This window comes from Chiloscyllium plagiosum, unplaced genomic scaffold (genome assembly GCF_037043375.1).
Source record: "Chiloscyllium plagiosum isolate Xiang-an unplaced genomic scaffold, Cpla_swu_hap1 HiC_scaffold_37, whole genome shotgun sequence".
NCBI lineage: Eukaryota > Metazoa > Chordata > Chondrichthyes > Orectolobiformes > Hemiscylliidae > Chiloscyllium > Chiloscyllium plagiosum.
Window position 1 is genome coordinate 2,364,359 of NW_028270175.1, and position 17,195 is coordinate 2,381,553.

Sequence of the window (17,195 nt, forward strand, 5' to 3'; positions counted from 1 at the left end):
CCTGCTGAATGATGGAGGAGGTGAAAGGATCACATGACCCACTCCAGCTTCCATCTCCTGTTTTTGAAGGATTTTACTTAAAGAGAACCATCAGCCACCAACCTTCCAAGTCTTGTCAATTGTCTCCACGTGATCCATCACCGTACGGGAGTCGATCCAATGGATTGCACAGCTGGACAAGTCAGATTGTAGAAGGACATGTTCCTCAGTGACTGTGGTTCTTATTCACTGAAACATTGTTACATGAGGCTGCAGAGTTCTTTAAAAAAACAGAACAGACGTTTATCACACAAAACAAAAGTAAACAAGCTATCTAAATATAGAAAGCATTTTGAAAGGTCTTAAAACACAACGTGATACAAAGATTTCTCCCATTTCAAGAAAATATCCCTCAGAGAGACTCAAATTCAGAAAATTACCTCTTTCCATCAAATATTTCATTTTCCTTCTGTGATCTGTGAAGTCTTCATACATGAATATTCACAAATCAAGAGCTTAAATTTTCTCAGGTCCTAATAATTTGCAGAGTTCTGACCAAGCACTTCTGGTCTGGAAGTTGCACAAACTGAACTTCTCTATTGAGGTGACGATTTCTCCCTGAATCGTCCTGTGTCCTTTTTCACTTTACATGATTCTGACCACAGGCAGTTCTTCTCTGAACTACCCAAAAGGTTTAATCTCTACGGAGATCTTTATTTATAAAAGGGATGGAGGTGTCACTGGCTGGGACAGCATTTCTGCGCCAGCCTTAGTTGCTGTTAAGAAGAAAAGATCAGGTCAATTGTTGGTTACTCTGAAAGAAAAACAAGCATTTCACGTTTACCCTGCCTGTAATAAACCACACACTAAAACCAATTTGATATTCACATTCCACGAGCTCCATTCTCTCTGGCACATACTGGATTATTGCACTGTTCAGGAAGATCTGTCTAATTGAGTGAATTTTTAAAATAAAAGATCTTTTGCAAAACGAACACACTGGTATGAGTTCAACTAGCTTTGTCCAGAGGGAGGTGGGAATCTGCAAAGCACTCCCTGGGAAGGCAGAACAAACCACACCCAAACTGGAGGAAGAACACCTCATCTTCCGCCTTGGGACCTTACAACCACACCCCCTTAAAGTAGAATTCACCAGCTTCCACCTAATCCCAGCACCAGCCCTCCCTCTCCACCCCACCCCCCTAACCTGACCCTACTCGTCTCTCTTGCTCTCCACCTATCTGCTTCACCCTTCCCATTGACCACTCGCAATCACCTCCTATCGCTATCCCACCCACCTTTCCCCCAGCCCCACCCCCTCTCTCAATTTATTTCTCAGCCCCCTTTCCCCTCCCCAGTCCTGATGAAAGGTTCCGACCTGAAATATCGATTCTGCTGCTCCTCGGATGCTGCCTGACCTGCTGTGCTTTTCCAGCGTCACACTTCATCGACTCTGACTCTCCAGCATCTGCAGTTCTCACTATCTCCAAGGTGAGGCAGGTTATCTCACTACCTTCAAAAGCTATTTGAATGAGCAGTTTAAATATTGTGACATTCAAGGCCAGGGGCCAAGTGGCACTAGATTAGATAGATAACTTACAGTGTGGGAACAGGCCCTTCAGCCCAACAAGTCCACACTGACCCTCCGAAGAGCAACCCACCCAGACCCATTCCCCTACATTTACCCCTTCACCTAACACTACGGGCAATTTAGCATGGCCAATTCACCTAACCTGCACATTTTTGGACTGTGGGAGGAAACCGGAGCACCCGGTGGAAACCCACACAGACACTGGAAGAATGTGCAAACTCCACACAGTCAGTCGCCTGAGGCGGGAATTGAACCCGTGTCTCTGGTGCTGTGAGGCAGCAGTGCTAACCACTGTGCCACCATGCTGCCCTTGTTGCTACAGACTCGATGGGCCAAAGGGCCTGTCTGTACTGTACGATTCAATAATTTGCAACTATTTTAAACTTCAAACTCTAAAATTGGACTATATTCCTATATATATATAAACCACATGTTTCCTATCACACATCAATAGCTGAGATTTCACAAAACGATTGGGCTTTGTTTTGAGAGATTTGACTTTAGCAAATGACCAATAATGGCCCAGTCAGTTATACTCAGTAATACTACAGTTGTTATGGGGGATTTCAACATGCAGGTAGACTGGGAGAATCAGGATGGTATTGGACCTCAAGAAAGAGACTTTGTGGAGTGCCTCAGAGATGGATTCTTAGAGCAGCTGGTGCTGGAGCCGACCAGGGAGAAGGCAATTCTGGATCTGGTATTGTGTAACGAACCAGAATTGGTCAGGGACCTCGAAGTGAAGGAGCCATTGGGAAGTAGTGACCGTAATACAATAAGCTTCAATCTGCAATTTGAGAGGGAGAGGGTACAGTCGGAAGCGACAGTACTTCTGTTGAATAAAGGGAACTATGGAGCTATGAGGGAGGAGCTGGCCAAAGTTCAATGGTGCAATACCTTAGCAGGGATGACCGTGGAGGAACAATGGCGGATATTTCTGTGTATAATGCAGAAGTTGCAGGATCAGTTCATTCCAAAAAAGAAGAAAGATCCTAGGAGGAGGCATGGGTGGCCGTGGCTGACGAGGGAAGTTAAGAAACATATAAAGTTAAAAGAGAAAAAGTATAACATAGCAAAGATAAGTGGGAAAACGGAGGACTGGGAAGCTTTTAAAGAACAGAGGATTACTAAGAAGGAAATACGCAGAGAAAAAATGAGGTACGAAGGTAAACTGGCCAATAATATAAAGGAGGATAGTAAAAGTTTTTTTTAGGTATGTGAAAGGCAAAAAAATGATTAAGACTAAAATTGGGCCCTTGAAGACAGAAACAGGGGAATATATTACAGGGAACAAAGAAATGGCAGAAAAATTGAATTGGTACTTCAGATCTGTGTTCACTGGGGAAGACACAAGCAATCTCCCTGAGGTAACAGTGGCTGAAGGACCTGAACTTAAGGGAATTTATATTTGCCAGGATTTGGTGTTGGGGAGACTGTTAGGTCTGAAAGTTGATAAGTCCCCGGGGCCTGATGATCTACATCCCAGGGTACCGAAGGAGGTGGCTCGGGAAATCATGGATGCGTTGGTGATTATTTTCCAGAGTTCGATAGATTTGCGATCAGTTTCCGCTGATGGGTGAGTGCCGAACCAGAGGACACAGCTTAAAACTATGGGGTAGGCCGTTTAGGACAGAGATGAGGAGAAACTTCTTCACCCAGAGAGTGGTGGCTGTGTGGAATGCTCTGCCCCAGAGGGCAGTGGAGGCCCAGTCTCTGGATTCATTTAATAAAGAGTTGGATAGAGCTCTCAAGGATAGTGGAATCAAGGGTTATGGAGATAAGGCAGGAACAGGATACTGATTGAGGATGATCAGCCATGATCATATTGAATGGTGGTGCTGGCGCGAAGGGCAGAATGGCCTACTCCTGCACCTATTGTCTATTACTCGAGGTCAAATTCTGGAACTTCTATCAAAGTGGAAATGTAACTCTGGCTGATTGCCAGGGGCTGCTGAAGGTTCCTTTTCCTCTGCTTGACTCTCGCAATGAAACTCTCGCACACAAACAGAAGGAAAGCACTGCAGCTGCTGGAAAACTGCAATCAAAGCAGGAAGTGCTGGAGAAACTCAGCAGGTCTGGCAGCATCTCTCAGAGAGAGAACTAGAGTTAACGTTGAAGTTCAGTGTGACTCTTCTTCAGAACTGAAGAGGAAGCTGAGAAAGAGATGGATTTTAAACTGTCGAGAAATGCAGAGAGGAGCAGGTGGAACAGAATGGATGATCAGAGGAGGGATCAAGGGTGAGGAACATTAGCCATCACTGGTGTCATAGATCAAGGCAAAGGGAGTTGTGATGGATATAGAGAAATGAGAAAACACAGGAGGCATCCATAGCAAAATAAAAGTCAACTCAGCTGAAGGCAAAATCTTGAAGACACTGGCAGGAGAGACAATAAGTGAAGCACTGTGTTTGTGGTCAGATGTTCGTGAGCTCAATGTTGAGTTCTGAGGGCCCTATCAGGAGGGCAGGGGTTGACCACTTCCCAGAGGCAGCCCAGCAGAAGGTGGCATCATCAGGACAGATGTGACAGATGGGGAAACAGGGAGAATGGAACGGAATCCTTGCAGGAAGCGTGGGGATTGTAGTCAAGGTAACCGTGAAAATCAGTGGGTTTGTCATGGATATCGGTGGATTAACCTCCGAAACGGACAAAGTGAAGTGAAGGAAGGGAAGGGTCAGAGAGGGAGCAGGTGTAGGTGAGAGAAAGATGGAAATTAGAAGCAAAACTCATTAGGTTTTCCAACTTGGGGTGTGAACAGGTGTGCAGAAAGGAAGTGGCCTGAGCAGACTGGGAATGAGGAAGGCTCCCCCACAGCCCACAGAGAGAGAGGAGTCACTGGGGCCCAGGTGGGTAGCCACGGTCACTCCTTTCATTTGAGAAAGTGAGCAGGGTTAAAGGAGAGCTGTTCAAAGTGAGAACGAGCTCAGTCTGGTAGAGGAGGGTGGTGATGGATGGGGACGGTTAAGGAGTCTTGTCAAGGGAAAAGCAATGATGCTTTAGACCATCCTGATGGGGAATAGACGTGTCGAGGGATAGAACACCCGTGTGAAAGGGAATGGGAGGCGGCAGCTAGGGACAAATTGTCCAAAAACTGCAGAGCATCAGGAGAGACACCAATGAAGCCGGGTAGAGACTGGATAGACTGAAAGGGTCAAGATGGAAAGAAAGAAGTCCCTTGGGACAGGAACAGGCAGCAACAGTGGGTCTGCCGAGCTGTCCTGTTTGTGGATTTTGTGAAGGAGGTAAGATGCTAGCTGCGAGGGGTTGGGGGACAATGAGATGGGAAATCTCCACAGGATTTGAAGTTAGTGACTGTTCTGGAAATTGGCCAATAGTGGGGCTTTGATCCAGGGAAGGTAAGAGGATGTATCTGAGAGTTGGCACTCCCCCTCTATCAGGTAGAGATCATTGTTCCAGACACTAACCCAAATCCCTTATCGGCAGGTTCGGGCATCAAGGTGAGAGAGAATGGAGTGCAGCACAGAGACGGGTTAGAGTAGGGGAGGGGTAGCACAGAGCGTAAGGCAGCCAATGTCACACCAAGAGTTCTCAATGAAAAAATGAGAAGTGGATAAGAGGGCAGTGTTCAGGTGGAGGGATCTGTGTGACAGGGAGGGGAGGTCCCATCCACAGGTACAAGGTGATGAAATCAGAGTTTCAGCAACATGCAGCACCCAGAATTCATTGAGGTTTGGGGGGGAGGTGTGGAAATGATTAAAACAGAGTCCTTTGCTGAGTACAGATTGTTCCACCAGCAAAAGGTCAGAGGGTGTAGTGAATGCAATCACTAATTGGAATTGACAGCAAGCACCAAGTCTCTCCGACACCTTCATATATTTCTTTCATCATCAACACTACAGCCCCAGTAACACCGGAGTCTTGTCAATTTGGAACGGTCAAAAATTCAAAGACACTGCCAGGAAGCGAACGGTTATTAATTTGAGCGAGGACTCAGTGACAGAATTAAAGATCCAATTTCTACACCATGAGAGTGCAGTGTCAGATTACACTGGATACTCACCACTCTCTACAGACACTAGGTCCAATCCGCGTACATCAAGTTAAAATTCAGCAGTTTATTTTTTAACGACTGGGTAAGGTACGTGCTCAATAAATATCTCCAACTCCCCAGGTAAAGGAGGAGGCTTTCCTCAGTGGCCACATCTCCACCATTCCTCCCACTTTCATCGTCAAAATTCCCAGAGTCAGGAGTCACATGACACCAGGTTACAGTCCAATAGCTTTACTTACAGTCACAGGCTTTTGGAGCACTACTCCTTCGTCGGGTGAAGTGGAAGGAAGCACACAGGTACAGAATATATAAGGGGAGAGATAATGGCAAGATAATTCCAGGTAACTAAGAGTGTCAATGGATAGATACATTTGGTGTGGGTGGAGTGTCCACAGGCTGAGTAACAACTGATCAAGAGCGTCAGACAGTGTGAGTAAAGTGTCAACAGCTAATTAGCAAGCGTAGGGATGACCTATGATACAATTAATTGAGGCAGAGAGTTAATTACAAAAAATCAAAAATAAGGTGGTGCTAGAGGCTGGAATAACGTGAGTAGGTATCAGAGTCACATGATGAGGGTCTAACCAAAATAACAACCTGGTGTCATAAGACCGTAGACTTTGTCCACCCCAAGCCAACGCCAGCAACTCCACATCAAACCTTCCCTGAGTCAGGGAAGAGGAATATCTCCCTGAAGGCCCTTTAAAGCTGCAGTTTCAGTGGCTGCCAGCAGGTGTCAGAGAAGACTTACATGTATAAAGTGTAAGGGTCTGAAATATTCTTGACCGTGTGGCCCATTATAATATATACAGTTTATAATATATATAAATATAATATATAGACACACACATCTATCCAGTATATACCAAAAGGTATAGAATATATATATGCAATATATACTCCCACGCAGGAGACAGACTGAGATGTGTGTCCAGGATTGATGAGTTGTTAGCTTCCTCCTTATTTGTGGTAGCATTAAAAACCTCTGTCAGGATTCGCGCTATTGGTTCGGTTATACAGCCAGAGACAGTCTGCCTCAGCTACTGACAGCCTCCGAACCATCCTTTCAAATTCAATTGCTGATGCTCAGGATGCTCTGATCCTGTCCTGGTCCTATCCTGGTCCTGTCCTGTCCTGTCCTGATCCTGTCCTGGTCCTGACCTGGTCCTGACCTGATCCTGATCTGGTCCTGTCCTGGTCCTGGTCCTGATCTGGTCCTCTCCTGGTCCTGTCCTGGTCCTGGTCCTGACCTGGTCCTGACCTGGTCCTGTCCTGGTCCTGTCCTGGTCCTGACCTCGTCCTGTCCTGGTCCTATCCTGGTCCTGACCTGGTCCTATCCTGGTCCTGTCCTGGTCCTGACCTGATCCTGACCTGGTCCTGTCCTGGTCCTGGTCCTGATCTGGTCCTCTCCTGGTCCTGTCCTGGTCCTGGTCCTGACCTGGTCCTGACCTGGTCCTGTCCTGGTCCTGTCCTGGTCCTGACCTCGTCCTGTCCTGGTCCTATCCTGGTCCTGACCTGGTCCTATCCTGGTCCTGTCCTGGTCCTGACCTGATCCTGACCTGGTCCTGTCCTGGTCCTGTCCTGGTCCTGACCTGGTCCTGACCTGGTCCTATCCTGGTCCTGTCCTGGTCCTGACCTGATCCTGACCTGGTCCTGTCCTGGTCCTGTCCTGGTCCTGACCTGGTCCTGACCTAGTCCTGTCCTGGTCCTGTCCTGGTCCTGTCCTGGTCCTGGTCCTGACCTGGTCCTGACCTGGTCCTGTCCTCATCCTGACCTAGTCCTGTCCTGGTCCTGACCTGGTCCTGTCCTGGTCCTGACCTGGTCCTGACCTGGTCCTGTCCTGACCTGGTCCTGTCCTGGTCCTGTCCTGGTCCTGACCTGGTCCTGACCTGGTCCTTTCCTGGTCCTGACCTGGTCCTGTCCTGGTCCTGACCTGGTCCTGTCCTGGTCCTGTCCTGGTCCTGGTACTGACCTGGTCCTGACCTGGTCCTGTCCTAGTCCTGTCCTGGTCCTGACCTGGTCCTGACCTGGTCCTGTCCTGGTCCTGGTCCTGACCTGGTCCTGTCCTGGTCCTGGTACTGACCTGGTCCTGTCCTGGTCCTGACCTGGTCCTGTCCCGGTCCTGTCCTGGTCCTGACCTGGTCCCGTCCTGGTCCTGTCCTGGTCCTGACCTGGTCCTGTCCTGGTCCTGACCTGGTCCTGTCCTGGTCCTGTCCTGGTCCTGTCCTGGTCCTGTCCTGGTCCTGTCCTGGTCCTGGTACTGACCTGGTCCTGACCTGGTCCTGTCCTAGTCCTGTCCTGGTCCTGACCTGGTCCTGACCTGGTCCTGTCCTGGTCCTGGTCCTGACCTGGTCCTGACCTGGTCCTGACCTGATCCTAGTCCTGGTCCTGACCTGGTCCTGACCTGGCCCTGTCCTGGTCCTGGCCTGGTCCTGTCCTGGGCTTGACATGGTCCAGACCTGGTCCTGTCCTGGTCCTGACCCGGTCCTATCCTGGTCCTGTCCTGGTCCTGACATGGTCCTGACCTGGTCCTGACATGGTCCTGACCTGGTCCTGTCCTGGTCCTGTCCTGGTCCTGTCCTGGTCCTGGTACTGACCTGGTCCTGACCTGGTCCTGTCCTAGTCCTGTCCTGGTCCTGACCTGGTCCTGACCTGGTCCTGACCTGGGCATGTCCTGGTCCTGGTCCTGACCTGGTCCTGACCTGGTCCTAGTCCTGGTCCTGACCTGGTCCTGTCCTGGTCCTGGCCTGGTCCTGTCCTGGTCCTGACATGGTCCAGACCTGGTCCTGACCTGGTCCTGTCCTGGTCCTGTCCTGGTCCTGTCCTGGTCCTGACCTGGTCCTGTCCTGGTCCTGACCTGGTCCTGACCTGGTCCTGTCCTGGTCCTGACCTGGTCCTGACCTAGTCCTGTCCTGGTCCTATCCTGGTCCTGTCCTGGTCCTGTCCTGGTCCTGTCCTGGTCCTGACCTGGTCTTGGTCCTGACCTGGTCCTGATCTGGTCCTGTCCTGGTCCTGACCTGGTCCTGGTCCTGACCTGGTCCTGACCTGGTCCTATCCTGGTCCTGTCCTGATCCTGTCCTGGTCCTGACCTGGTCCTGTCCTAATCCTATCCTTGTCCTGTCCTGGTTTTATCCTGGTCCTATCCTGGTCCTGTCCTGGTTTTATCCTGGTCCTATCCTGGTCCTGTTCTGGTCCTGTCCTGGTCCTATCCTGGTCCTGTCCTGATCCTGTCCTGGTCCTGACCTGGTCCTGTCCTAGTCCTATCCTGGTCCTGTCCTGGTTTTATCCTGGTCCTATCCTGGTCCTGTCCTAGTCCTATCCTGGTCCTGTCCTGGTTTTATCCTGGTCCTATCCTGGTCCTGTTCTGGTCCTGTCCTGGTCCTGTCCTGGTCCTGTCCTGGACCTGTCCTGATCCTGTTCTGGACCTGTCCTGGAAAATACTCTTCACAAAAATCAAACAGGATCAGTTGCGACATCAGAAAGAGAAGGTCCCCCATGGGGGAGGGGGCTGAGGGGTGGGGTCGATGCAGAGGGGCTGCTGACAATTGTGGGCGGGTTGGGATTGGAGAGTGTGTGGGGATTGGGGGGCTATGGTGATTGGGGTTACTGGGATTGGAGTACAAGGATTTGGGTTTACAGGGATTGGGGAGTCAGAGGGATGGGGGTTACAGAGATGGGGCTGCTATGGCGATTGGGGCGTACAGGGATCAGGAGTTACAGGGTTTTCTGTGCTATGGGGATGGGGCTACAGGGAGTGTGGGAACTATGAGGATTGGGGCACAATGAAGATTGGGAGTTACAGAGATGGGTGTTATAGGGATTGGGGGTACAGGGATGGTGGGTTACACAGATTGGGGTGCTGTGGGGAAGACGGTACTGGGATAGTGTTTACAGCGATTGGGGGCTCTAGAAATTGGGGCTTGGAGGGATTGGGCTACAGGGAAAATGGGTTACAGGGAAGAGGAGTTACAGGGAATGGGAGACTATGGGGTTTGGGGTTACAAGGATAGGTGTTTTCAGGGATTAGGGGACTATGAGGATTAGGACACTAAGGGGTTTGGGGGTTACAGGGATTGGGGATTACAGGGGTTGGGGATTACAGGGATTGGGGGCTACAGGGATGGGGTATGCAGGGATTGGGGATTACAGAGATTGGCAGTTACAGAGATAGGAGCTCTGGAGATTGGAGAACAGGGACTGGGGTGGGGGCATTACAGGAATTGGGGGACGATGGGGATTGGGGCACTTTAGGGATTGGTGGTTACAGAGATGGGGGTGCTATGGGGATTGGAGGTACAGGGATGGGGGTGCTATGGGGATTGGTGGTTACAGAGATGGGGGTGCTATGCGGATTGGTGGTTACAGAGATGGTGCTTGGGATTGGAGGTACAGGGATGGGGGTGCTATGGGGATTGGAGATACAGGGATGGGGGTGCTATGGGGATTGATGGTACAGGGATCGGAGGTACAGGGATTGGGGTGTACAGAACAGGTCCTAGTCAACGATTTTGACAGAGGAACATAGAGAAGCTGCAGAGCTGGGCTGAGAGGTGGCAAATGGAGGTAAATGGGAAAAGTGTGAGGTGATTCACTTTAGAAGGAGTAACAGGAATGCAGAGTACTGGGCTAATGGAAAGATTCTTGGTAGTGTAGATGAGCAGAGAGATCTCAGTGTATATATATGATTTGGAGATGCCAGTGTTGGACTGGGGTGGACAAAGTTAAAAATCACACAACACCAGGTTATAGTCCAACAGGTTTATTTGGAAGCACACTAGCTTTCGGAGCGACGCTCCTTCATCCTTCATCACCTGATGAAGGAGCATCGCTCCGAAAGCTAGTGTGCTTCCAATTAAACCTGTTGGACTATAACCTGGTGTTGTGTGATTTTTAACTTTATCCAGGTATATAGATCCCTGAAAGTGGCCACCCAGGTTGATCGGGTTGTTGAGGCAGCATGTGTTGTGTTAGCTTTTATTGATAGAGGGGTTGAGTTCCAGAACCATGAGGTTATGCTGCAGCTGTACAAAACTCTAGCGCAGCCGCACTTGGAGTATTGTGTACAGTTCTGGTCACTGCATTATAGGAAGGATGTGGAAGGTTTGGAAAGGGTGCAGAGGAGATTTACTAGGATGTTGCCTGGTGTGGAGGGAATGTCTTACAAGGAAAGGCTGAGGGAGTTGAGGCTGTTTTCGTTAGAGAGAAGAAGGTTGAGAGGTGACTTAATTGAGACATATAAGATAATCAGAGGGTTAGATAGAGTGGACAGTGAGAGTCTTTATCCTTGGATAGTGATGGCTAGCACAAGGGACATAGCTTTAAATTGAGGGGTGATAGATAAAGGACAGATGTCAGAGATAATTTCTTTACTCAGAGAGTAGTAGGGGTGTGGAATGCACTGGCTGCAACAGTAGTAGACTAGCCAACTTTAAGGGCATTTAAATGGTCATTGGACAAACATATGGATGAGAATGAAATAGTGTAGACTGGAGGCTTCAGATTGATTTCACAGGTTGGTACAACACTGAGGAACTGCACTGTAACGTTCTCTGTTCTGTATAAATGCAGCACAGGGAGTGGGGAGTGGGGAGTGGGAGAATGTGGGACTCACTCCAACAGGGAGAGGGGGAGGGCAACAGTATCACTACATTTCAGGGGAAACAAGGCAGAGTGAGTGAAGGAGGAAGAGGATGGAAATTCATGTTGTTAGGGTGAGGTGATGCAGTCCGGAGCAGTTTGGATGTGCTCTTACCGCAGGGAACAGGTGGTTTTTCAGCTCAGTAAATTCATTCTAATTTTTATCATCGACAGCCAGGTTGCTGACTGGAGTGATCAGAGCACTGTCGATGGTAATAGAGAGAACAAACATGGCACACAGCACGAGTCAGGCTGCTGTGATTTCACTCTGGCCTGGTCTCAATGACAAATGAGTAGCATTAAGTCCACTGGACACTGCTGAGACCATATAAATGGCTGAGTGTCTGGCATTCTCTCCACTGACTCTGTCAATATTTACAATCACTCTCTTGGCACCCATTCAGTCTCTCCTCATCTCTCGTTTTACTCGGAGTCTCCTCACGTTTGCTGATTTCCTGCCTCATGCAGCTTCAGGTCAGTTGTACTTTTTTAAAATGACAATTATTTAACTCTCAAGGGGCTGCCCTTTCCCCTACCCTACAGCTGCAGGTAGATCTCAGTGCATCGATCAGTTTGATTCGATGATATTTGTTCCATCCTTGACTTCATTCTGATCACAGAGTAAGACGCAAAGACCGTTCCCTCTGTGACTACCTGGTCAGGTCCACGCCCCCCTACGACCCACCCTTCCATCCTGGCACTTTCCCCTGCCACCGCAGGAACTGTAAAACTTATGCCCACACCTCCTCCCTCACCTCTATCCAAGGCCCTAAAGGAGCCTTCCACATCCATCAAAGTTTTACCTGCACATCCACTAATATCATTTATTGTATCCGTTGCTCCCGATGCGGTCTCCTCTACATTGGGGAGACTGGGCGCCTCCTAGCAGAGCGCTTTAGGGAACATCTCTGAGACACCCGCACCAATCAACCAAATCGCCCCGTGGCTCAACATTTAACTCCCCCTCCCACTCTGCCGAGGATATGGAGGTGCTGGGCCTCCTCCACCGCCGCTCCCTCACCACCAGACGCCTGGAGGAAGAACGCCTCATCTTTCTCCTCGGAACACTTCAACCCCAGGGCATCAATGTGGATTTCAACAGTTTCCTCATTTCCCCTTCCCCCACCTCATCCTAGTTTCTAACCTCCAGCAACTCGACTTGTCCGGACTTGTCCGACCTGCCCAGCTCCTTTTCCACCTATCCACTCCACCCTCTCCTCCCTGACCTATCACCTTCATCTCCTTCCCCACTGACCTATTGTACTCTATGCCACTCTCTCCCCACCCCCACCCTCCTCTAGCTTATCTCTCCACGCTTCAGGCTCTCTGCCTTTATTCCTGATGAAGGGCTTTTGCCCGAAACATCGATTTTGCCTGTCCTCGGATGCTGCCTGAATTGCTGTGCTCTTCCAGCACCACTGATCCAGAATCTGGTTTCCAGCATCTGCAGTCATTGTTTTTACCCCGTACAGACCCTGTTCATCTAATACACCGTGTCCCTGATACCAACAGAGAGCTTCCAACAACCTATTAAATCCCATTAAAGGTCAAACCAGCTGCACCGTTGCTGGTCAGGAGTATTGAAGTCTGAACAATTAAGAATATTGTACTAAAAACAAAAAAAAGGTTTTGAAAATTCAAAATGTAAACAGAAAAATCTGAAAATATTCAGCTCCTGCATCCAAGGAAGCTCTGATCTTTGTTAATTCTGGTGATGCTGCAGTTTGATATTTAATTTACAAAGCAAAGTTACCGAAATATGTGAAGACTCTAAGAGCAAAGGAGAAACCATAAATTGAATTATAGAAACATTGACAGTACAGGAGACGTTTAATGGCCCGACATGTCTGCCTAAACATCAAAGAGTCATCGAGTCAGACGCCACCTCCCAGTTCCTGCTCCTTCGTTCTCAGTCAGTTCAGAGTTTCCAGCACACAAGCAATTGTCATTTAGTTGTGACCATGGTATACAGCCTCTTCTACCCCTCAGCCGTCCCCTCACCATCCCCGGGTGAGAAACAGTCATGTCAAATTCCCTCGTTAAATCTACAAACTCTGACATTGACCACTTAGCTCAGGGAAAGGATCCTACCATCCACTCCACCTTGGTCTTTGGGGATTTTATACTCCTCAAATAACTCCCCCCTCAACATCCTCGTTTCAAAAAATGAACAGCTCCAGACAGCTCAGTCTTTCCCCGTGGACGCTAACACTCCCCAGGCGCAGTTACAGCTGGGTGCACCTACTCTCCCCCTCCCCACGCCTCTCCCTGGATCACATTCTCATGGGAAACTGATGACCCGAACTATAGGCAATAATCACTGCCCCCCCCGCCACACATACACTCCCCCCCCCCACACACACACTCCCCCCACACACACACACACTCCCCCCACACACACACACACTCCCCCCACACACACATATACTCCCCCCCCCCCACACACACACTCTCCCCCCACACACACACACACTCCCCCCCCACACACACACACTCCCCCCCACACACACACACACTCCCCCCCCACACACACACACTCCCCCCCCACACACACACACACACACTCCCCCCCCACACACACACACACTCCCCCCCCCACACACACACACTCCCCCCCCACACACACACACACACACTCCCCCCCCCACACACACACACTCCCCCCCACACACACACACACACTCCCCCCCACACACACACACACACTCCCCCCCACACACACACACACACTCCCCCCCACACACACACACACACTCCCCCCCACACACACACATTCCGCCCTCTCACACACATACACACATGTACACTCCCCACCCCCCCCCACACACACACATACACACTCCCCCCCCCACACACACACACTCCCCCCCACACACACACACACTCCCCCCCCACACACACACACTCCCCCCCACACACACAACACTCCTCCCCCCACACACACACACTCCCCCCCACACACACACACACACTCCTCCCCCACACACACACTCCCCCCACACACACACACACACACTCCCCCCCACACACACACACACTCCCCCCACACACACACACACACTCCCCCCCACACACACACACACTCGCAACCCCCCCACACACACACACACTCCCCGCCCACACACACACACACTCCTCCCCCCACACACACACACTCCCCCCACACACACACACACACTCCCCCCCACACACACACACACTCCCCCCCCACACACACACACTCCCCCCCACACACACAAAACTCCTCCCCCCACACACACACACTCCCCCCCACACACACACACACTCCTCCCCCACACACACACTCCCCCCACACACACACACACACACTCCCTCCCACACACACACACACTCCCCCCACACACACACACACTCCCCCCCACACACACACACACTCGCAACCCCCCCACACACACACACACTCCCCGCCCACACACACACACACTCCCCCCCCCACACACACACACACTCCCCCCCCACACACACACACACTCCCCACCACCCCCACACACACACACACACTCACCCCCCACACACACACTCCCCCCCACACACACACTCCCCACACCCCCCACACACACACTCCCCCCACACACACACACACACTCCCCACCCCCCCCCACACACACACACTCCCCCACACACACACACACTCCCCACCCCACACACACACACACACCCACTCCCCACCCCACACACACACATTCCCCCCTCAGACACTCCCCCCACACACACACATTCTCCCCTCACACACTCCCCACACACACACATTCCGCCCTCTCACACACATACACACATGTACACTCCCCACCCCCCCCCACACACACACATACACACTCCCACCTCACACACACACATACACTACACACACACACTCCCCACCCCACACACGCATACACACACTCCCCACCCCACACACACACACACACATTCCCCCCTCACACACACACACACACACATTCCCCCCTCACACACACACACACACACACTCCCCCCCACACACATACACACACTCCCCACCCCACACACACACACTCCCCACCCCACACACACACACTCCCCACCCCACACACACTCTCCCCTCACACACTCCCCACCCCACACACACACACACACACATTCCCCCCTCACACACACACTCCCCCCTCACACACACACACACACTCCCCCCCCCACACACACACACACACACTCCCCCCCCACACACACACACTCCCCCCCCACACACACACACTCCCCACCCCCCCACACACACACACTCCCCCCAACACACACACTCCCCCCCACACACACACACACTCCCCACCCCCCCACACACACACACTCCGCCCCCCCACACACACACACTCCCCACCCCCCCACACACACACACACTCCCCCGCCACACACACACACTCCCCCCCCACACACACACACACACTCCCCCCTCACACACACACACACTCCCCCCTCACACACAAACACTCCCCACCCCCCCCACACACACACTCCCCACCCCCCCCCACACACGCACACTCCCACCTCACACACACACACACACACTCCCACCTCACACACACACACACTCCCCACCCCCCACACACACACACTCCCCCCCCACACACACACACTCCCCACCGCACAGACACACCCACACTCCCCCCCCACACACACACACACTCCCCCCCGCACACACACACACACAGTCCCCACCCCCACCACACACACACACTCCCCACACACACACACACTCCCCACCCCACCCCACACACACACACACACTCCCACCTCACACACACACACACTCCCCACCCCACACACACACACACACTCCCCCCCCCACACACACACACTCCCCACCCCCCCCACACACTCACACTCCCACCTCACACACACACACACACACACTCCCCACACCCCCACACACACACACACTCCCCACCCCCCACACACACACACACTCCCCCCCACACACACACAATCCCACCTCACACACACACACACACATTCCCCCCTCACACACTCCCCCCACACACACACACACATTCCCCCCTCACACACTCCCCACACACACACACACATTCCCCCCTCACACACACATACACACACACACACACACTCTCCCCCCTCACACATACACACTCCCCCCACACACATACACACACACACACTCCCCCCCACACACACATTCCCCCCTCACACACATACACGCACACACACACATTCCCCCCTCACACACACACACACTCCCCTCACACACACACACTCCCCCCTCACACACACATACACACACATTCCCCCCTCACACACACACACTCCCCCCTCACACACTCCCCACACACACACACACACTCCCCCCTCACACACACACTCCCCCTCACACACACACACACTCCCCCCTCACACACACACACACACTCCCCCCTCACACACACACATTCCCCCCTCACACACACACACTCCCCTCACACACACACACTCCCCCCTCACACACACATACACACACATTCCCCCCTCACACACTCCCCCTCACACACTCCCCACACACACACACACACACATTCCCCCCTCACACACACACACTCCACCCTCACACACACACACACACACTCCCCCCTCACACCCACACACATTCCCCCCTCACACACACACACACACACACACACACACATTCCCCCCTCACACACACACACACTCCCCTCACACACACACACTCCCCCCTCACACACACACACACTCCCTCCTCACACACACACACACACATTCCCCTCTCACACACACACTCCCCTCACACATACACACTCCCCCCTCACACACACACATTCCCCCCTCACACACACACTCCCCCCTCACACACACACACACACACACACACATTCCCCCCTCACACACACACTACCCCCCCACACACACACTCTCCCCCACACACACACTGCCTCCTCATACACATATACACACAGACTCCCACCCCACGCACACACCCCTCCACACACACAC

At 51.8% G+C, this 17,195-nt stretch overlaps 1 long non-coding RNA gene across 3 annotated transcripts in view; it reads right to left on the bottom strand.

Annotated features, from left to right (window-relative positions):
* The window catches only part of LOC148139741 (uncharacterized), a 93,209-nt gene that overhangs the window by 38,718 nt on the left and 37,296 nt on the right, over positions 1–17,195 (bottom strand). For all 3 annotated transcript variants that reach the window (XR_015753411.1, XR_015753413.1, XR_015753412.1), the window contains exon 2: positions 103–259. This is a non-coding gene — a long non-coding RNA (uncharacterized LOC148139741). The remainder of the gene's footprint in view (positions 1–102; positions 260–17,195) is intronic.